General features: G+C 35.6%; 1 protein-coding gene and 1 non-coding gene across 3 annotated transcripts in view; both read left to right on the top strand.

Annotated features, from left to right (window-relative positions):
• The window catches only part of DIAPH2 (diaphanous related formin 2), a 1,070,037-nt gene that overhangs the window by 1,004,670 nt on the left and 41,465 nt on the right, over nucleotides 1-23,902 (top strand). The gene's annotated exons all lie outside the window — the stretch shown is intronic.
• Nucleotides 22,484-22,637, top strand: LOC121103846. The gene has a single exon (XR_005836144.1). It is a non-coding gene; the product is annotated as a small nucleolar RNA SNORA62/SNORA6 family (small nucleolar RNA).

The following is a 23,902-nucleotide window of genomic DNA, read 5'->3' as shown; positions in this document are numbered from 1 at the left end:
TATTAAATCAGTAATATACATAGTTATTATTTTATATGATAGCTAGCCATTATGTAGTATGTCTAAAACCAAAGTGATTCAATTGTCATTACAGTGAACAAAATGAAATTTATAAATGGATTGTTACTAGCTTCTTTTTAATTTGTTGTATTCTTCAAAGGAGAGCAGAGACCAGAAATAAAATCAATGCAGAAGATACAATGTTTCTGCATCTCTATTTTTCCACACCAATTTTATTCTTGTTGTTATTTCCCTGTGAAGGCTATCTGAAAGCTAAAATCCTATATAGAAATCACCTAAGCCATGCCATTTTTACTGACTGGAAGTCAGTTCTCCTATGAAATGTACCATAATATAGGACTTGAATGGTTTGGGTTTAAGGGCCATCAGGCTGTACAGACATCTGAGCTTTAGTAAATTGCATTCTTGTAGATGGAACTCTAATCGTTGTCTGAATCATTGGGCTAACATTCTATTCATGTTTTCATCTTAGAAATGCAACATAAAGTCTATTTTTTGAAGGAGGTTTACCACAAACGATCCCAAAGAGCCAAAGAAATCCTGAGAAAGAATAAAGCAGAAAGCATCACACCTCCTGATTTTAAGCTATACTAAAAAACTATAATCATCAAAACAGTATGTGCTGGCATAAAAACAGACAAATAGACCAATGGAACAAAATCAAAAGCACAGAAATAGACTCAAGGATATATGGTTAGCCAGTATTTGACTGTGGAGCCAAGAATACTCAATGAAGAAAAGACAGTCTCTTCAATAAATGGTGGTGGGATAATTAGCTATTTACATGTAAAAGGAGGAAACTGGACCCATATCTTACACCACTCGCAAAATTAACTCAAAAGGGATTAAAGATTTAAATGTAAGACCGGAAACCATGGAACTCCTAGAAAAAAAAACAGTAATAAAGCTCCTCGACCTTGGTCTTGGTGATGATGTTTGGGATATAACACCTAAAGCGCAAGCAACAAAATAAAAAATAAACAAGTGGGGCTAAATCAAACTAAACAACTTCTGAACAGTAAAAAAAAAAAATCATCAACAAAGTAAAAAGACAACCTACACCACGGGAAAAACTATTTGCAAACCATATACCTAAAAGGGGTTAATAGCCAAAATATATTTTTAAAAACTCCCACAACTCAGTAGCAGAAAAAACAACCCAATTAAAAAATGGGCAAAGAACCTGAATAGACATTTCTCAAAAAAATATATGAAAGGCCAAGAGGCACATGGAAAGATGCTCAACATCACTAGTTATTAGGAAGTGCAAATTAAAGCCACAATGAGATATCACCTCATGCCTGTTAGAATAGCTATCATCAAAAAGACAAGAGATAACAAGCACCGGGGTAGATGTGGAGAAAAGGGAACCCTTGTGCACTGTTGGTAGAAATGTAAATTGGTAAAGCCACTATGAAAAACAGTATAAAGATCCTCAAAAAATTAAAAATAGAATGATGGTATGATCCAGTAATTCAACTAATGGGTATTTACCCAAAAAAACAAAAACACTAATTTAAAAAGATACATGCACCCCTATGTTTATTGCACATTATTTATAACAGCCAAGACATAGAAACAACATACGTGTCATCAATGAATGAATAAAGAAGATATGGGATATATATACTACATACATACATAAAATAGATTATCATTTGGCCAAAAAAAAGCAAATCCTACCATTTGTGAAAACACGGATGGACCTTGAAGGCATAATGCTAAGTGAAATGAGTCAGACAGAAAAAGATAAATGCTATGTAATCTCACTTATATGTGGGATTTAAAACAAACAAAAAACTCCAAAGAAAGAGATTAGACTTGTGGTTACCAGAGGCAAAATGTAGAGAGTGGAGAAATTGGCGGAAGGTAGTCAAAGGTACAAACGCACTAGGGATATAATGTAGGTCATGATGACTATTCAATATATAGGAAAGTTAAGAGAGTAAATTCTAAGAGTTCTCATGCCAAAGATAATTTTTTTTCTTTTTTATTTATGATGTCTGTATGAGAACATGGATGTTCACTAAACCTGTTGTGGTACTCATCTCACAATATATGTAAATCAAACCATGGACTGTATGTCTTAAGCTTATACAGTGATGTATGTCAATTATTTCCCAGTAAAGCTGGGGGGGAAAAAGGTATAAGCAAAAGCAAAAATTTAGGGCACCCGGGTGGCTCAATCAGTTAAGTGTCTGCCTTTGGCTAAGGTCATGATCCTGGGTTCCTGGGATGGAGCCCCAAGTCAGGCTTCCTGCTCAGCGGGGAGTCTGCTTCTCCCTTTGTCCCTCCCCCCACTCTCGAGCTTTTTCTCTTTCTCTCTCTCAAAGAAATAAATAAAATCTTTAAAAAAGCAAAAATTTAAAAATTAATCAAAAAATAATTTTATGACCCACTGAATTCCCTGACTATATTGCAGACTTACTCTGTAACCAAGCATGCTGCACCTGACTGCTATGGGAATAGCAGACATATTGGAACAGTCTCTGCCTGAGGTACTTAGCCAAACACTTAATTATGGATTCACCAATTTGGTATTCAAGGCCTTCCATGGTACTGCCTACATTAGACCTTTTCTGCCTGTATTTTCCACTATTTCCCTCATTTACCCGGCACTCCAGCCTGCCTGAATGATTACCTTTTCTCTGACTATACCTTACCTTTCCTACCTCTATGGCTTTCCTCATCTTTATCACCCTATCCTCTCTTCAAATACAAATTCTTTCATGAAGACTTGCCTCCCAAACCACTTGACACTTGCCCCCAAGTCAAATGTTATTTGTCTTTGGCCTTCTGCCATTGCATTTAATTCTTATTTGTGTTATAGTTGTCTTTGTATCCTATCTCTACCACCCACTAGATTTGAAATCCTGAAAGTAGAAATCACTGTTTCACTCTATCCTTGCCACTTAGTAAGAGGCAAAGTAGCTATTTAGTTGAATTAAAAATGAATGCAAAAAAAATTTGTGGCCATCTGCCAAAATGTAAAATGTACAATCTAGTAGCAATGTAGGCGAAAAGGTAGCATTTTTTTTCTGGGAAGTTTGATAAAAATATATATTCCCATAAAATTAATCACTTCCCAAAATTTAATACCTAAGCTAACATTTATTATATATTCATTACTCTGTTTAATATGCATAATGTGTTTCTCATATATGTAAATCTTACTATTTAGTCAGAACTATCAAGGGTGCCTGGGTAGCTCATTCAGTTGAGTATCTGACTCTTGGTTTCTGGTCAGGTCATAATCTCATGTGTCATGGGATGGAGGCCTGCATTGGGCTCCACACTCAGCAGGGAGTCTGCTTGAAGATTCTCTCCCTCTGCCCCTGCCCCCCCCAAATAAATAAATAAATCTTTTTAAGAAAAGCTATCCTATTAAATTTCCTCATAATTCCTAAGGGCTGTCAGCTGCTCATTAAATCTTGACTTTTTTGTCATGAAGAATTTGTAATCTTGCCTTTGAATTTAGAAGCAATGAGGGAGTGAACAGAAATATTTGAATACCCTCTCTGTGGTAAATTGGATATCCAATTTTCAACTTAGTCTTAATAGGAGAAAAAGAATGAATTTAATTGGGAAGCTGTTCTTTCCTTTTTAATACTTCCCCCCCTTATAACTGAGTGAAAATAGAAGGATATAGTTTTTTTCTCAGTGGTGGGGAGGAAATCTATTTTCATTCACTTGGAGAGGTTTCTCAAATTCGAAGGAGATTTAATATATGGATAATCCATATAGCTAAGTTTATAAGGTAATCCTCTGGAAATCAAAGATAAATTTGGTATCATAACACAGAAATGGATTTGCATGAGATTTAAATACTGTTTTTTTTTTCCTACCAGCAAAGCTTCCCTCTCCTCCTAACCCCCCAAATGAATTTTATTGTCAAATGCTGGCACTAACAGTTACTGAAATCACAGCTCAGTCTAAAAGCAGACTGCCCTGTTATTGCCAAAAGACCTTAACTTACATCAAACTAATAAAGTATAGCTATTAATTTTTAGTTTTAGCTACGTATGTCTGTACTTGACCTTAGATTGAAAGTCCATTAAAATTGGGATGCCTGGGTGGCTCAGTAGGTTAAACCTCCAGCTCTTGATTTCACCTCAGATCATGATCTCAGGGTCGTGAGATCAAGCCCCATGTCGGGCTCCATGCTCGGTGGGGGGGTCAGCTTGAGGATTCTCTCCCTCTCCCTCTGCCCCTATCCTCTATTGTGCTTTCTCTCTCTCTCTCCCTCTTTAAAATAAAAAAATAAATCTTAAAAAAGAGAAAGTCCATTAAAATTATAAAAGGTTGAGAGACATTGATAAATAGACTTAAAATTTTGTGGGGGTTTTTTCTCCTGCCAGTCACTGTGTTTTCTAACCCAAGTTGTGTCATGTACCATCCAGCAGTACCATCCATCCAGCTGTTACAAGGCTGCTGATAGATGTTCATTCACTAGGCAATACAGAATTGCAGTCACATTCTCAGTGAGGCAACGAGGTGAAGAGTATATTTCTATCTGTGTAATATGTCCTTATATGTGCCACTCACCTTTTTTTCCCACTTTTTTTTCAAATACCAGGCAACAGTTTGCTTGAAGTTAACTGTTCTTTCATGCAAGTTAAGAGGAAGTAGTAACGTACACAACTCCAAATTATTTCTACTCACGACTCTGTTCTATACTGTTTGAATATAGATGTGGCTCATGTTCATGACAGTCATTCTACTTTGCAAGAAAAAATGAGGTCAAATTGTGAGTACTCCAGTCACAAAGATCTGAATGCCCATGGATGCCTCATCCTTTCTCCCTGCTTCCTACCCTTGCTAGGGATCAGTGGTAGCACCTCTCAGACCGGTGGTCAAACTTTATAAGAAATTGTCTTCTGTTTAGCTCAGATACATTACTTTTCTAGCTTAAACTCCACTTAGGGTATGGAAGATTTTCTCTGGTTAAATTGAATGGAACTACTCTTCCAGCTTTTGCTGTCCTAGAGCAAAAAAAGTATAAATGTCAATAAGCAGAACAAGATGAATATAACAAGAGGTAGAAAGAAGCCAGGGCATAAAGGCCAAAGTCCAGATAATCACCTGTGGATAACTGAGAGTTTTCAACAAATCCCTAAGCTTTTTCTTCAAAAGATGTTGAAGCATGACCAGCATGCCTTTTACTTTGCATAGGTGCTATTTGAATTTCTATTCAAGTCTGTGCTTAAAATCAGCCTTCCAATTAGATGCTGATAACCCTTTGTTTTTCTTAGAAGTAATTCTAGCCCCAGCATTTCCTTTGAGGGGGCTTCAGTTTTTCCATGCCTCATTTCAATTTACAGCATTCCAACCTTTGCTGCAATACAGTTAACATTTTTTGCACCAATGCGGGGGCAAGAACTATCACTCCTCTAATCCTCAAAGAATCTTTACAGAATAGTTATCATTATCTCCATTTTATAGGCAAAGTAATTGAATTCCAGAAAAGTTAAGCAAGTTGCCAAAGGTCACACATCTGCTGAATGATAGTTAAAAACTGTACCCGGATTTGCCTAATTCCGAACCCTTTGGTCTTTGTGTTATTCCATGTTGTCTCGCTATTAAGAATCTTGTTTATATTTGCCTTCCACAAATATCTATGATACCGATACTAAGTTGCAATGAGTTTAGCATCAATTCTTTTGAACTGGTCTGGGCTAAACTGCTGATGGAAATGCTCAAGTTACCACTGTGATAGGTCTAAGTTCAAACCCATGCTCTAATACCTGAAAGCAGAAACCACTCTCTTCTAGGAAAAAGAACAGACCTGAGGACGTCAGAGTACTTTGTGCAATCCAAAGCCAAATTCTCTAGTCATTTATTCATTCATAGTCTCTCTTGAATGCCCCCCACCACACACACACACACACACACACACACACACACAATTTTTGATGGACACACAATTTTAAGGTCATTTTTAACTTGGAGAATTTGTTCTTTTCTTCTTTCCTGATTACATAGCCATACAACCTACACACAACAGTGTGACTCACTCTCTCTGACTCTCCTTGTGGCCCTTTTTTGCTAGTTCTCACTTTGTGCCTCGTTTTTGGAAAGGCTCTAAAGAGCAGGGCTGGCCTTTGACTGGAAAGAATGACATGTCTGGACGGCTCTGTGAGCCATGTTGCTCTTCTTAATCATGAAAAGTCACTATTATTCAGTGGCATGGCCCAGTTTTCTAATCCAGTTTAATTGAATGTACAGGGATATGGGCATTGGGGATTAAATACAAGCCCATTTCTATCCAAAGTTCATAGTGCCTTTAAAGCAAAATGTAACATTTTGCTCGTTTCTTGTGAATGTTTTTTTTTTTTTGTATATGCCATATATAATTTTGCTTGTATTTTCTGTGCAAGATGATACCTTAAAAAAGAAAAAAATCTGTAAAAGGACTGGTATAACTTGGTCTTCTGGAATATGGTTTGATTTAATTAATTGACCAAGATGACTGTAAGCTTTTATGTTGCTTTGAAAGTTTGTTCTTGTCACAATAAGAATTTGCTTGTCCACGCAAAGTACTAACTTACCTGCAACTGAAATACAAGGAATTCATATATTTGTTATTTTTAAAGAGAATATGTTTTGGCATTTTGCTGAGTTATTTGTACATTAAAGCCCATATTGAGAAATGTGCCCATTTATACTAAAGTAATAGGTAGAGATTTTCCCAAGTGCCGAGAAAATATTTTATCTAAACTTTAAGAGTAAAAGAAAAGAAACTAATTTTAAAACACTTCTAACATGTTTTGTATTTTTAACTTGCTTTTTATTCAGTTTGTTTGCTTTTATTCACCTTACTATGATTCAATTTGTAGATAGCCTGGCTTGCTAAATGACTTCAGTATTTGGATTTAATTTACTATTAAGTAAAACTGTTTATTTTTGTATATGGTGTAAAAAAGTGGTCCAGTTTGATTCTTTTGCACGTAGCTATTCAGTTTTCTCAACACCATTTGTTGAAGAGACTGTCTTTTCCCCATTGTATATTCTTGCCTCCTTTGTTGTAGATTAATTGACCATATTAATGTGCAGTTATCTTCGGACTCTATTCTGTTCCATTTTCCTATGTGTCGCTTATGTGCCAGTATCATACTGTTCTGATTGCTACAATTTTATAGTATACTTTGAAATCTGGGATTGTGATACCTCCAGCTTTCTTCTTCCTTTTCAAGACTGCTTTGGCTATTTGGGATCTTTGTGGTTCCGTACACATCTTAGGATTATTTGTTCTAGTTCTGTGAAAAATGTTTTTGATATTTTGATGATTGCATTGATTCTGTAGATTGTTCTGAGTAGTATGGACATTTTAACAATATTTGTTCTTCCCATCCATGAGCATGGAATGTTCTTCCATTTCTTTGTATCTTCTTCAGCTCCTTTCATTAATGATTTATAGTTTTCACAGTACAGCTCTTTGATTTATGTGGTTAAGTTTATTCCTAGATACTTTATTCTTTCCGGTGCGTTGTCAGTGGGACTGTTATCTTAATTTCTCTTTCTAGTACTTCATTGTTCGTATATAGAAATGCAACAGATTTCAATACGTTAATTTTGTATCCTGTATCTTTACTGAACTCATTTATCAGTTCTAGTAGTTTTTTGGTGGAGTCTTCAGGGTTTTTTTAAACATATAATATCATGTCATCTACAAATACTGAAAAGTTTACTTCTTCCTTACCAGTGGAAAGAACACAAATACATGGAGGCTAAATAACACGTTACTAAACAATGAATGAGTCAACCACGATATCAAAGAGGAAATCAAAAAATACATGGAAACAAATGAAAATGAAAACACAATGATCTGAGATCTTTGGGATTCAGCATAAGCTGTTCTAAGAGAGAAGATTGTAGCAATACAGGCCTATCTCAAGAAACAAGAAAAATCTCGAATATTTAACCTTATACTTAAAGGAGCTTGAAAAGGAAGAACTAACAAAGCACAAAGCCCAAAGGAAATAATAAAGGTTAGGCCATAAGTAAATGAAATAGAGACAAACAAAACAAAACAATAGAACAGACAGTGAAGCCAGAAGCTGGTTCTTTGAAAAGATCAACAAAATTGACAAACCTTTAGCCTAACTCATCAAAAAAAGAAGAGGACTCAAAAAAAATCAGAAACAAAGGAGCAGAAGTAGTAGCTGACACCACAGAATTACAAAGGATTATAAGAGAATATTATGGAAAAGTATATGTCAACAAATCAGACAACCTAGAAAAAATGAATAAATTCCTAGATATATATAACCTCCCAAAACTGAATCAGGCAGAAATACAAAATTTGAATGGACCAATTACAGAAATGAAATTGAATCAGTAATCAATGCCCCCCCCCAATTCTAGGGCCAGATGGCTTCACAGGTGAATTCTACCAAATGTTTAAAGAAGTTAAAAATTTCTTCTCAAACTATTCCAAAAAATAGAAGAGGAAGGAAATCTTTGAAATTCATTCTATGAAGCCAACATTATCCTGATACTAAAACCAGATAAAGACATCATAGCAAAAGAGAAGTACAGGCCATTATCTTTGGTGAATAGAGATGTAAAAATCCTCAACAAAATATTAAACCAAATCCAACAATGCATTAAAAAATCATTCACGACAATTAAGTGGAATTTATTCCAGGGATGCAAATGTGGTTCAATATTTGCAAATCAATTAACATGATACATCACATTAATAAGAGAAAGGATAAAAACCATACAATCACCTCAATAGATGTAGAAAAGGCATTTGACAAACAACATCCATTCATGATAAAAAAAAAACTCTCAAGAAAGTAGGTTTAGAGGCAATATACCTCCAAATAATAAAAACCATATGTGAAAAACCCACAACATCATACTCAAGAGTGAAAAAGAGAGCTTTTCCTCTAAAATCAGGAACAAGACAAGGATGTCCATTCTCACCACTTTTATTCAACATGGTAATGGAAGTCCTGGCCACAACAATCAGGTAAGAAAAAGAAATAAAAGTCATCCAAATTGGTTAGGAAGTGTTACTTTTGTTTCTTATCTTCTGCCTTGCAACCATCTCTCACTACTATGCATAGGACAATAACACTTAACTCTGAGCCCAAAAATCTAGAAGAGGGATCTAAATAGCATGTGAAATTCTTAGAACATTTCTTCTAAACAGGGATAAATAAACAGAATTATGAAGATTCGTCTGCCCGAAAAGATCGTCCACATATCATCTACCAATTCAGGCTTCATTTAATTTTTTTAAAGATTTTATTTATTTGAGAGAAAGTGAGTGAGCATGAGCAGACAAAGGGATAGGGAGAAGCAGATTCCCCACTGAGCAGGGAGCTCAGTCCCAGGACCCTGAGATCATGACCTAAGCCAAAGGCAGATGCTTAACCAACTGAGCCACCCAGGTGCCCCCCGGGCTGCATTTCATTAAACAAGATCTTCCTCTAAAATTCAAATAAGAGCATCTAATGCTATCAGTATTTTACACCTTCATATTAATTACTCCACTTTTACTTCTTTATGGATTTTGAGTGAATGCAATATATCATTGAGGAACAGGGATAATGGAAGAAGTAATATAGAAAAAGGAGTATTTGGCGAGAGGACCTTTTTGGGCACTTATACTAGGGAATTATGAGTAGCAAGAATGCCCTATACATCCACTAAGAGGCAGTGAAAGAGTGCTACAAAATTGGTGGAAGCCGCCTACTTTGCAGTTTTGCCTGGTAGCACCAATCTGTAGTCCAAACCTGGTTTTGAGTTTGTCATAGCTGCAGGTGATGATAATATCAGTAGCACTTCCTGAGTGTTGTCTGATTGTATGAGTTTTGAAACTGATACCTGCATTGTTATGATTCAGTAAAAACAGTCACGTCATGGTTATTTGTTTTCTTTAAATATTTTTTTCTTCGTAATTTGTTTCATCCAATGGCTGTTTTTAGAAGGCCTAGGTAGATTTCTCACTCTAGTTATTTCCAAAGAATAAAGTTTCCCATGCTGGCAATTCCTCATATAACTTCCTTCCTAAGACATTTTTTGAATATCTTGTTTTCCTTCTCCCATTCTACAGAAATGGCAATGTGAAGGCAAAGGCAAACAAATCATAGCATGAAGTCTGGAAAATGAGATAAATGTTCCGTAGTTGTGTATGAAAGATTTCTGACTTAGTGATTTGCTAAAGTAGCACTGACTCAGCCTAGTGATCATGGTAAGAGTATAGAGGCGAGTGAAAAGACTGATTTTAGTCTATAACTGTGTGACCTTGATCTGGTCATTAAGGCTCTCTAGGTCTCAGCAATCTCCCCTTGCGTAAAATGGGGTTGTTGAACTATATGGTATTTGATATTTCCTCCCTAGCTACAAACTCAGTGATTTTGAGTATAGAAATCTACAAAGCCACTTAAGGGGGAAAATTTTTCCGTTCATTTATTGATGAAATATTTACTGAGCTACTATATACCATATTTCTTAGAAATGAAAAAGCTAAATATCTTAATCCATCTAAGTTATTTTGTTTGTGCATATTTAGAGAAAAGAATGTGAAAAGTTTGCATGAAAAATCAGGAAGTCAGTCTTGGAAATAAATCAAATCAGCAATTAATGCAACCTCAATTAAATAATGGACTTCCAAATGTATGGAATTGTAACATTCAAGGCTAAATTATATTTGAGAATACCTACTTTGAGGAATAAATTTTTTTGCTCTGGAACCATCACCCCACTCTACGGGTGTATTCCATTTCATTCTTCACCTGTTACGATTTTCTTTTTGAAAATACAGATTTCTTTCCTATAAAATAAAGTAAAAAGAAAATCTCAGGATGGCTAGAGTTTGTTTTAGTGATAGTACAATTCTGAATGGAAAAATAATATCTATGCTCCTATCTGAACAGCCTAAAAGGAAAAGAACTTTTAACTCAAAGAAATTTTCAGGGCTGGGAATAGTTACTGATTTATTATTACTATGTGTATCAGTTTTCTAAGATTGCTTAACAAATACTACAGACTGGGTGGCTTAAATAACAGGAATTTTCTTCCTTACAATTCTGGAAGCCAGAAGTCCAAGATCAAGGTATTGGCAGGTTCAATTTCTTCTGTGGCCTCTTTGGCTTGCAGATGGCTGCCATCTCACTGTGTTTTCATATGGTCATTCCTTCTCTTTGTTGTCTGTGCCCTGATTTTCTCTTATTAGGGCACAAGTCTTACTAGATTAAGTACACCCTAACAAACCCACTTTAACTTAATTGCCTCTTTAAAGGCCCTATCTCCACATACAATCACATTCTAGGGTACTGGGGATTAGGGTTTCAATATAGGAATTTGGAGAGACACAATTCAGCACATAACACTATGTTTATTTCTATAATAATAAACATAATTTATGTTATTCTTACTACTGTTTGTGTACTAAATGTGTTTAATTTTGATTTTACAATTGCCTTGTACGCATATCAGCTTATCACAGCGTGCCTAAGATATGAAATTTATTCCTTCAAAATACATCTTAATTATGATAATTAAATATTCACATTTTTATAGCATTTGATTTTTTTTTCTGTTAAACATAACAGAGAATTGAATGCCATTCACATATCACATGTTAGCTAATAAGCCAGACATTTTTACTATTCTCTGTGTTAAGGATTTTGTTCCGTTTCATTTTGGTTTTTGGCATGGCAAGGATAGACTTTATTGCCTTTAACTTCTAAGACTCCCTTAATTACAAACACAACGGACATTTTACTAAGGATATTATATATGCAGCAGTTTTTTTAAACCTGAAATGGAAATCCTAAGAGGGAAAATATTCAGCATAACCCAGTGCTGAAACACAAAATTGCAACTTTTGACGTTTCACCAAATTCTTAATTCTATTCTGTGGCTGACTTTAAAAGACATTTTGTAATGAGTAGGTTAAAAAAAAAAGATTGATAAAATGTAAAGATAAAGAGTTTAAAGAAAATATTAAAAATCATAAGACCTAACTCAAATTATATGCAATAGATTATGTGGCTATGGTGCTAGACAGCCTGGGTTTGTATCCTGAAAGTTCCCACTTACTAACTTACTATACTTCTTTGTACCTCATTTTTCTCGTCTGTAAAAGGGGATAGATAATGATACCTATATGATAGGCTTAGTGTGATGATGAACAATTTACATAAAGCATTTAGCACAGAGTCTGGCATATAGTAAATTCTCAACAATTTCTAGTTATATATTTCTAGTTGTATATTAGTTATATGTGCCTGTGTATATGTTTACTTGTATATACATTATATATTCACATACATAATATACACATATTAAATTTGATTTTCATATTCTTCAGCCTCCCTTTGGTATACTATTAGAATATATATAGTTCAACTAATGGTTAGCCCCTCGTGGTGGATAAACTAACCAAGACACACTCTGCAGGAGAAATCCATCTCAAATGGTTCATCTTTCTCTAAGCAGAGGATCCATAGCAGCATGTCTAGTAATTGCCCCACAGATGCTACTTCTAGCCTACAGGAGAATTGTTATGCAGAATCCAAAGCCCTTCCTTCCATTCCTTTCAGTGTTTGAGAAATCTCATGATACACATAAAGCTTTTTAAATGTCCTTAAATTTTTCTTTGGTCTATACATGGCCTTTATGCTTAACTCATTCAAATACTACATACGTCCCTCATACATCTTCAACGGTACCTGCTATAAGCCTTCTCACACTTTAGACATTGAATAAATCATGAAGTCTGATGGGATCCTGAAACTAACCTATAATCCAAGAAATTGGTAAAGGCTAAAGCCATTCCCTACTCTGGATCCATATTAATCACTAGAAGGCAGGATAGAGTAGTGATTAGTGCCAGGATTATAGAGGACAAGCTACCTGGATTTGAATCCTAGCTCTACAACTCAACGTTTGTATGACTCAGGCAAGTTGTTTGGCTTCTCTGTGCCACATTTTCCTCATGTATAAAATGGAGATAATCAGATTAAGGACTTCATAGAGTTATGAAGTAAATTTATATTTGTAACATGCTTAAATTAGCTCCTGGCACAAAGTAAGTTATAGCACTTACTGTAAGTGTATGCAGCATAAATAAAATCTAATAATGCTTGGCATCTCCTAGCCACTTAAAACAGTGACCCCAAAACTAGTCTGTTCCACACAGATCTCAGACCAAAATCCACTATAAACCGAGTAGAGATCTCCCAACGTGGCAGCTGTGGCTCTCTCAGCATTTGTGTTGGGGTTCATCAGTAGACAGCATATTACAAATTGGTTTCAGCCAAGCCCTTCCTAAAGAGGTTTAAAAAAAACAGACTGGTGGGACATTTGGTATATGTTTCTTTGATGCTTTACAATCTGTGTCTAGCGTCTGCTTTATTAGTGTATGTCTCTTTCCTGGGTTACATTCAGTCATTACTCATCTGTGTCTATTTTGACTTAAACTGGTCAGTGGAGGAGAGGAAGAATATGGGTCTCATTGGGTTATAATGCTTCTTTATGGTGATAGCTATACTGCCAAAAAAGAAATATTTTTGTCACCATTGGCTGCAAACCAGATCCACATTCTTCAAGAAAGTACTTATATGGCCACCTTTAAGAAATTCAATCTTCCTTTACCTTCAATTTTGTGTTTTATTTCACTCTATAGTTTTCAAGTGAGGGAGATAAGAAAAGAGAGCTAGCTACAAAGGTGAGAGTTGAAATATTTTTATGGAGACATCATTATGCTAAATGTGATGGACTATAGTTGTAAATAGGGTGAGTGTCTCAACAAAATACTGTGGGAACACAGAGAAAAGGGTGACTAACACTGTCTTAGGTGACCAAAAAAGCTTTGTTATGGAACTGTCTTCTGAGGCATGGAATAAAGGATATTGGAGTTCATTGGTGAATTCATGGCCATGAGTGTGCAAAGGACAGTCCAGAGAAATGCAAGAATATGTATAAAAATACAATGTCATGGAAAGATCTAGCATCTTTCAAGAAAGGCAAGGAGTTGGTGTAACTGGACTATAAGGTTAGTTGTAGGGAATGATAGGATACATAAGCGGAATATATATGAGAGATTGAATAGGTAGATGGTAGAGGGCCTTCTATTTCATGCCAAAGAATTTGGGTTTTGTATAATAGAAAGCCTCTATCAATACCCTTGTGAATTTTTTTTTAATCCTTAGAGTGATAATGAATGGATTTAAGTAGTATAGAAAGAAATGAATAGTAGTTAATAAAGCATCTTGCAAAATTGGAAAGGCCATTTTAATTTAGAGAATATTATTTGAATTATAGAATAGTTTTAAAGAAATGCATTTTTATTTATCTCTAGTATGTTCAGGAGCTCTACCTAAGTTAACACGTCCAGTTATTCAAACCATTATCTAGTAGAGGTCCTTAAGGACCCAATATGGCTAACTTGCAATTAGCATATCAATTATATGTAAATTAATGCTTATAAAGTACTTGAGGGAATTTGAAGTTTGTTCTCTTAAGCATTTTTAATATTCTCCTTATAATCTTACTTATACTATTAATTTTAGATTCCAGGGAAGGAGTTTGCTAAACAAAGGTAAATGTTAACCCTAGTCCCTGGGCAATTGATGAATTCTGAGTTGGCCACTATTTATTTATTCAGCAAGTATATATTACTTAACATCTAAGTACTAGATTCTGTCCTAAGTAGCAGGGATTCAAATATATGACAGGATACATCACTATCCATGTATAACTGATGGTTTAGTTAGGGAAACCAAGGTGGAAACAAATGGTCACATTAAAATTTATTGAGTTGGATAATGGTAGTGTATACAGGTTGCTGGGTGAATGCAGTGGAAGAAAGTAACTAACTCTTTATGGCAGAAGGGAGCAGGCTATCAGGGAAGGCTATATATTTAGGTTGAAATTTGAAGGATAAAAAGTGGTTTTCCTAGTTGATAAAGATGCCAGACTGTGTAGTCAGTATCCTTGGTATTGGGCACAGGTTCTTAAAAAGCTAGGAGAGGGGTGCCTGGGTGGTTCAGTCGGTTAAGCATCCAACTCTTAATTTTGGCTCAGGTCATTATCTCAGAGTCATGAGATTGAGCCCAGCATTGAGCTCTGCACTGGGCATAGAGCCTGTTTAAGATTCTCTCTCTCCTTCTCTCTCTGCCCCTCCCCACTCCCCTCCCCCACTTGTGTGCTCTCTCTCAAAATAAATAACTAAATAGTTGGGAGAAATGAAGCCTATGACATGGTCCTTGGACTGCAAGAAATTAAAAGTATGTGGTTTGTGGTACAGATGTGAAGGGACAAGGAGAAGCGATTCGGTTAGAGAATAGCCAAGAAGGGTTCTGATGCCAAGGGGTTTGAGCTTTTATATGGCATAGGATCCATGGACGGGTTTGAAACAGAAGAGGGTCATGATCAAATTCAGGTTTTAGAAAGAGATCTCTGGGGGCGCCTGGGTGGCACAGCGGTTAAGCGTCTGCCTTCAGCTCAGGGCGTGATCCTGGCGTTCTGGGATCGAGCCCCACATCAGGCTCCTCCGCTGTGAGCCTGCTTCGTCCTCTCCCACTCCCCCTGCTTGTGTTCCCTCTCTCGCTGGCTGTCTCTATCTCTGTCAAATAAATAAATAAAATCTTTAAAAAAAAAAAGAAAGAAAGAGATCTCTGGAAGGAATTTGGAGGAAAAGACTAGAGCAGTGGCTTTCAAACACTTTTTCTTTTATGCAGAGAAAGCTTTTCCAAATAAATCTTATATCTAAGATAGAGAAAAGGCAAGAATGGTACTTTATTAGAATAAATGTATATATTTAAATAGAAAACTTTTATTTACTATGAAGTCAATGAAAACAGACTGCTTCAAACTAAAATGTGTATAATTGGGGGTTACAGATCACAGCTCCTGTGTTACATCAGATTCAGCATCAAATGCATCTGATTTATTAGTGTACCATGTTGAGACAATTCTGATTTGCAGTGATAAGTTGTCATAAATAATAAGTTATAAGCAACTCTCCTTGCCATGTCAAGACACTCTTATATTGAAATGATCTAGAAACAAAAAGGACAGATACTGGGGGGGGGGGGGAATATCCCTGACAACAATGACAACAGTTCACATAATTTACCATATCTAGAGGCATTCAAAGCTTTTTTAAAAACGCTAAAATCATCCATACTATTGTATTACATCTGTATTTTATGTGCTCACTTTTTGTTTCCATGTGCATAGACACGGCAAATATCTGCTGAATTAAAATAATCAAGAACAAAGTAAAAATTTAAGCAACAAAATGCATACTTAAATAATATGAAACCATGAGGATTTAAAGTCAAAAGTAGCTCTATTCTACAGCAAGACAGATATTCACTAGACATTTGTCCTCTAGTCCAATGTCCAACTCTGATTTATACAAACCCGACCTACCAGAAAATTGAGACAGGTATCACATCATAGTAAAAGCGGTCATGCTTTAACAAAGAAGAGATTCATAAATCTGTGTGGGGTTAGAGGAGGGATGTCCCTCTCTAGTTTCATTAGAAACTGCTGCTAAGAAGTGTTGGAAACAAATCTGTTCAAATCCTACCTACCTCTCAGGACCCAGATCAAATTTTACCTTCTCTCTGTGACACACTGATATCTCAACATTTCCTGAGGGTTGCCCACATGCCAGGAACAGCACTAGATGCCAGAGATACAAACATGAAATAGAGAGTCACTCATCTAAATTCCTAGCATCTGTATTCACTCACTTGCTATCTAATCATTTTTTCCATCTGCCTGTAAGACTCTAAGTCCAGATGACAACAAAATTTCTATAAGTTTAATTCAACATAGTTTATTGACCACAAACTTTGTGGCAGGGTCCATGTTAGCTGTTAAAGATAGAAAGATGTCCTCAAGTAGCTTAGCAGTCTAACCTATATAAACCCCAGGGGTCTACTACAATATATACATGAATAGCCCCTTGGCTATGAGGGTAAATCCTTTAATGTTCTGACTAGATTAAACTGAGATTAAAATGTATATTCTCATTCTCAAAGGTGTCATTTTTTATTTCACTTTCTTCAGCCCTTGGTGATGCCACATGAAGAACCCTTAGGTCCAACTCTAATTGTACTTTAAATGGACCGTTATACTAACGAGGATTTTATTATGCTAACCAATTTCAACAAGTCCTTCATATTATGAATATGTAGGGCTAACTTTCACACATTACCATTTATCTCAGCATTCCTTATAATCATTTGAGGCAGATGAGGGGGGAAAACCTCTAATTTTCTATTTTTGAGAATATTTTGTTATTGGTGGTGGTAGTATTGAGATAGTGCTATTTTGGATTTCTTGGTGTCTTTAGTGCTTGTGATTCTAGAACTGTCATATATTATTCTGTGTATTATTTGATTTAGTGTTGCCTACTTGGATCAATTTCTTTTTCAGGTTTCCGTATGTGTTGTTTTGCTTTAAAAGAAATATCAACAATTAAATTGCCAGTGATAGACATATCAGTAGGACCATTCTTAAGAGATATGGAGAGAGAATTTCTCTTCCCTTAAAGTGTGTGAGTTATCTCAACTACAGTGCCTGTTAAAAGCTACTCAACAACGGTAGACTCCTGACTACTGAACAGTTGACTGCTACCTAGGATGTGTTTTCAGTTGTTGGCCTTTCTAAATAATTACTTGCCAGAAAGGAAGGGGAGTGGATGAAAATCTCTCTTGTGACACCTCCTGAAATGGAAGTGTTAGTTGACTATATCTGTTACATCACCCTGCACCCACTCAGCATCACTAATCACATGCTAAGTGACCTTTTATTTTACTCAGCATTAAGCTTGTACTGCTTGACCTTTGAGCCTCAAGCAGGCCTTTCCCCAGCACCCTGCTGTATCTTGAGTACTAAACTCTTGCATTATCCATCCTGAAGATCTGCCTTGCCTTAGAGGTACTCTGACATTTGCTAAGACTTCCCATTGGACTTTGAAGACATTTCCAGATCATGACAGTGTCATTTGATATCTTGGTTTTAAACATCATCAGAGTGGCTTGTGCTGAAGAATCTGAACTAAAAAGAAAGTGGTAAAATAAAAACATCAGGGCTATTTCTTCTGTGCTTATTAAGATGGCATGGAAAAATCATTTTTTATTATGAATATAGCTGTAAAATCATAAATATTTTTCGAGTGATCATAGTATAAAATAGAGAGCCAACAGTAGAAAAGATAGAAAGTGGCTCATTTTAAAGAGGGTTTATCTTTGGATAAGCCTTGCAGTTAATAATAATTATAATAAAACTTTATGGTTACCTGATATGCTATTATTTATTAACTAATTTTATAATGTCTTGTTTAATCCTCAGAAAAACCTGTGAACATAGTAAGATAAGGCTTCTCTCCTCATTTTGCAGGTGAGGAGACTGAGGATTAGAGAGGTTAAATGACTCATTCTTAGTTTCCTGGCTTGAATGATGCTTACCAAAATTTGAACCTAGGATTTCTGAGTCCAAATTCTGTGCTCTCTCCACTATATCATGCTGCATCTACTTATAACATGAAATTTGAGGCAGATCATTCAGGAGCTTTAATTGGCAGAGCAGCCTGTATTCAGGACAGAACTTAAAACTAAAGTAGATATTAAAGCAGCTCTATAATTATTCAATTCATGTTAGTCTAGGCTGTAGGCAAGGGGAATACCTAGGTTATAATTACCTACTCCAACATAACCACTTTGTGGTGTACATTCACACAGACACACCCAAAAGTAAGTATAGTTGGATTGTGCGAACTAATTTTGTATTGGTCCAAAAATACCTCAAACCTTAGAATTATATTTCCTTAACATACTAAATTAGTTACAACAAAATTTCAAAATCTTGTCTTCGTTATTTTATGTTGAAATGTCTATGGGAAAATTGTAATTCTAATTAATTTTTCTTAATTCATAATATACCATCCTACAATTGAAGCATATCTGAAAAGACTAGAATCTATTTTATTTATCTTACAATCTGTAAAGGGAGTAGTATAAAAATTAATAAGGCTTCCTAGAGTAGGAAATAAAAGTTTTAAAAATGAAGTAACAATAAACATTAAGCTCTTTAAATATGTATGTAGGAGGGATATAGAATTAGAAAGCAACCTGACGGGGGACCAACTGGAAGGATTGATGGCAATGAAAGTAAACGCATTTTAGGATATTTGGCAGATCAATCCTTTAGTTTTATGCCTTCAGAGATATGAGACCAGTAGCATGTCTAAATCTAGAGTTTTATTACCGTCTACTTTTCATCAACACTGTGAAGAAGTGTGAAATTTTTAAAAAAATATTACTATGTGGGGCATTTGTTTAATTGAAGGATAATTCTACATTTAATATTTCTCCTTCAATTTCAAACATTATCACTTTAATTACCCCAAGGAAGTAGTTTATTCTAACAAACTGAGGGTTTTAGAGGGGAAGGGGGTGGGGAGATGGGCTAGCCCGGTGATGGGTAGTAAGGAGGGCACGTATCGCATGGAGCGCTGGGTGTTATATGCAAACAATGAATCATGGAACACTACATCGAAAACTAATGATGTACTGTATGATGACTAACATATCATAATAAAAAAATTTTTTTTTAAAAATTAAGGAAACTGAAGTAGGAGTTTGCAGTTGACACTCAACTGTTCAGAGTTCACTGAAAGTGAAATGCCAAACTGCCAGGGATAAACTGCAGGAAGCTCTCTTGAGGCTCATGAGTGGGCTGAGAAGTGGCAGATGAGGTTACGTGTGGGTACGGTAATGCATTTAGGGAAAAAATAAAGTTAAATAAGCCAGGCTGTATTCGCAGGCTGGCAGGCTCCTACTTCTCAGTTCCAATCTTGAAAAGGGATCTAGCAGTGACTGGTAACTCTTCCCTGAAAAAAATTATTTCAGGGAGGTACTGTACCCACAAAGGTCAACATTCTGCTGGTCAACATCTGGAAAGAGATTGGCATCCAAACAGAAGGCATTCTCCTTCCTTAGTACAGGATTAAGATCCTCCAGACTTAATGTAATTCTGGTTGCTCCTTCTTTTTAAAAAGCTGTATCAGATAAGAGAAAGCATTTGCAACAAACCAGCAAATAGTGAGGATTTCCTGTTATGAAGGGCTAAAATTTAGGGCTCTTATGTTGGGCAAGATAATGGTTTAGGGAGGCTATGCTCAGAGTCCATCAAATCATAACGTCATAAAATGTTTGGATAGGATATATGCAAACCTGTTTGCCAAACCCAAGAGTATTGGAACTAAGGAGTATCCTTGAAACATTACAGGGGTAAACAATGGGGAAGGGGACGTATTATACGTGAGTTATGGAATAAGTTACCCCAGAAGTTGTAAAGAAATAACACGTCTTAAAAAGTAAAGTAACTCAGGTCAGTTCATGCACTGTACACACATTGTTAGCAAATAGAAAGTTGGAGAAGCAGAGGACAAATCGTTCCTTTCTATAGAGGTGACTCTCACAAGAAATAGAACTGGGAGGCTAAATAGATTATGAGTATGGTATTCTTTACGTTTTTAGTTTAAAAATTTATTAAAAATAAAAAATGTATTAAAAGAGTATTGAAGATGGTAATGCATTTATGGATTACAAAACTCCTTGTTCTTGTCCTACTTTTGACTTCACGTTTGTTTATATAAAACACCATCCTGTCAAAATGATGGACTTAGAAATTCAGGCTCAGTGCTTGTGGAGGCACTATGGTGTAGTGGTTCAGGTTATAGACTTTGAAACCTCACTGATGTCCACTGCTTATTAACTGCATGGTCTTGAGCAAGCTTTTTAATTTCTTGGAGGCATATTCCTCGTTTGTAAAATGACTTCATCATACTTACCCTACAGAATTGTTTGAAGAATCATTGATATGTAAGATATGCAAGTCACTTAACAAAGTGCGTGGCACCTAATAAATGCTAAGTAAATGGCAGTTCTTACTATTATTATGGGCTTTAGAGCCATGTGTATTATACTGAATTCAAAAACTTGTAACAGATGTGATGGATAAGGTGTGCCTCCATTTTCCTAATATGACTTTTTTTAAGTTTTTTGACCATTGTGAATATAGATACCTTTTGGAAATGTAGATGACACAGTAAAATATCTAGTTATGATAACAAATTTAATTATACAGATGTATTCAAATTGCATATGGTGTGAAATAATATCTTCAGAAAGAACTACTGCTTTCTTCCTCCACCATCCCGTTTTGTAAAACAGTTTTGTTCAAATTCTTCACAAATATCTCCGACATCAATGTTTCTATAAGCATGAGAACCAATTTTGAGTCACCTAACAGTTTTCTGGAAGACACTTACTCATGTTCATCTAAGTTGTTAGGTAAAGATACAACACTAATCGGTGTATGCTAGCATCACTGTCATTTTGATATCAAATCACAAATATCCATTTGCATAACACTAGGTAAGTTGATTATTCCATTCATTCTAAATGTCTTTTCTCTAGGTACTTACTATATTGCAATTTTTAGTGATCTTTCAAAGTCTTTTTTACAATGATATCAAACAGTTAATACTGTGAAGTCACACCTTGTAAATAATCCTTAGACCTATGTTACATTTCATTGTCTTTAAACCCCACCCCAATTCGGTAAATTTGCCTCTATAATAACCTAAAACTCATATCAATTGAGGTCCCAGACTGTGTTCTGTAAAGAGTACTTTAATATTAAAAATAAAATAATTTAGATGAGGCCCCTTATAATTAAAGAATTTATAAGTACTTGAATATAAGATAGTTTCCTTTTTTTCTGAGACATATCTGGAGTGGGGAGGCATGCCTTATATTTAGGAAGATAGGAATATATATTTTCTTGAAAGTTATATCCAGTTATATAAGCTTGAAAGCATTCATATTTCTTATTTTTATAAGAAAATTCATTCCATATATGTGTTAAGTGCTGGAATGATCCAAATTTGTATGAGACAATGTTCTTGGTGTCGTAAGTGTTTTCAGACCTTGGAGAATATTTAATTCAAGAAAAAATATTGAACACCTACTATGAGCAAAGCATTTGCGGAAAAATATGAGTTGCAGCCTCTGTCCTCAATAGTTTACAAACTGTTCTAAGGGGATAAAACAAACAAAAAAAAAAACAAATAATTCTTACCTGGGAAAGTAAAGAAGCTACAAACTAGGGGTTGATAGATAGGAGAAGCCATATTCAGTTGAGAAATATCAGAAAAAGCTTTAGGAGGTCATTCATATTTGAGATGAAATGCAAAGGATGTGTAAGATAGGCATTTGGAGTAAAGTAGTGAGAAAGGGGGCCAGAGCCTAATAAGGAGGGTGAAATGGGCGACGGTGAGGCGCAGTACGAAGGCGAGAGAGAAATAATTGGAGACAGGAATGTAGTCATTTAGATGTAGTATAGAATTCATAGGAATAATGGCAATATAAGGCTGGGCTGTGAATGAGATTAGGCTAGATTATAAAAACCAACTGGGGCTGCACATCCTTGGAGCTTAGAGCTGAGGCTACTGGCTGGCTGATAAACTCACAAGTGTCAGTAGTGCGCTACATGAGGGGCAAGTCTTTTGTTAACACCACAAGGGTCTCTGGCCCAATGAGGGGAGTTTGATAGTAATTCTTGCTACAAATATAATTTAAAAACAATTAAAAAATAAATAAAACTGTGAGGAGACCAAAGTCATCTGGGAGAGAGAAGAATAGCTTGAGAAAAATTTTAGAGACTTACTAGAGGAATTGGAGACCATCTGGATATTGGGTTTCAAAGCATTGAAGAATTGGCAATGATTAGGTATATAGCTATACAATTTAGTTATACAGTTGTGGTGGAGTAATCAACAAATTTGGCCATGTTGATATTATACATAAAGTTTGAGGGACTTGCAGACATGGTTCAGAAGGCAGTTCACATAAGGAAAAAAAAAGAGGTGAAGAGAGGAAGTCTACAAGGAAAAAAACATACAAAATAAGTCATCACATGGAAAAACACACTTTTCACCATCAAGTAAAGAAACTCAAATTAAAATAACAATAAGGTAGAGGGGTACCTGGGTGGCTCAGTCGGTTAAGCGTCCAACTGTTGATTTTGGCTCAGGTCATGATCTCAGTGGCCTGAGTTCAAGCTCTGTATCAGACTCTGTGCTGGGCATGGAGCCTGCTTAAGATTCTCTCTCTCTCCCCTCCCTCTGATCGTCCCCCCTGCCCGGTTCACATGCTCTGTCTCTCTCAAAAATAAAATAGTAGTAAGGTAGAAACATGTATCTATTAGAATGTCTAAGCACAAAGTGAGGTGTTGAGAGAGCTGTAAGGAAACAGGTAACAGTTTGATGGTGGTTCCATTGCATGACAATTAATAGAAATGTATACACAAAATAGTATTAAGTGAAAGAATTAGATCACAAGAGAGTATATAAACACTGATTATATCTACAATGTGTGTATGTTGAGACATATTAGAAGAGATTTTAAGGAATGTAGTTTAATGTTCATTTGCATTTTCTTTCTGGAACAGTTAATTAAGTGCATTCTAATCTGAAAAGAATGAAATGAAAAATGATTCCCCATAATACCCCTAAAACACATACACATACACACATCTTTGCAAATAGATTGTGGTAAAATATGATGTTCAGTGGTTGAGATGTTGCAACATTATCTATAAATCAGGGACGTAATTGAAGTTGTAGTTCCCTTCATTATCTTCCATAAGTCTGATGAGGCATTTTTGATCACTGTTTATTATGGTACTGAGAAAAGAGGAAATCCTGACAATCTACATTTTAAATCTTTCCTCAACATAAATCTTTTGCGCCCACTAAATAAATACACAAAATGTAAGCTTGTTATTGCTTATTTTCTCTACCTTTCTCTGAATACTCAGTAGGTCGTTCTTGACC

The sequence above is a fragment of the Ursus maritimus genome (genome assembly GCF_017311325.1).
Source record: "Ursus maritimus isolate PB19 chromosome X unlocalized genomic scaffold, ASM1731132v1 scaffold_X1, whole genome shotgun sequence".
In the NCBI taxonomy this organism is placed as follows: domain Eukaryota; kingdom Metazoa; phylum Chordata; class Mammalia; order Carnivora; family Ursidae; genus Ursus; species Ursus maritimus.
This window is presented reverse-complemented; position numbering and strand designations above follow the sequence as displayed.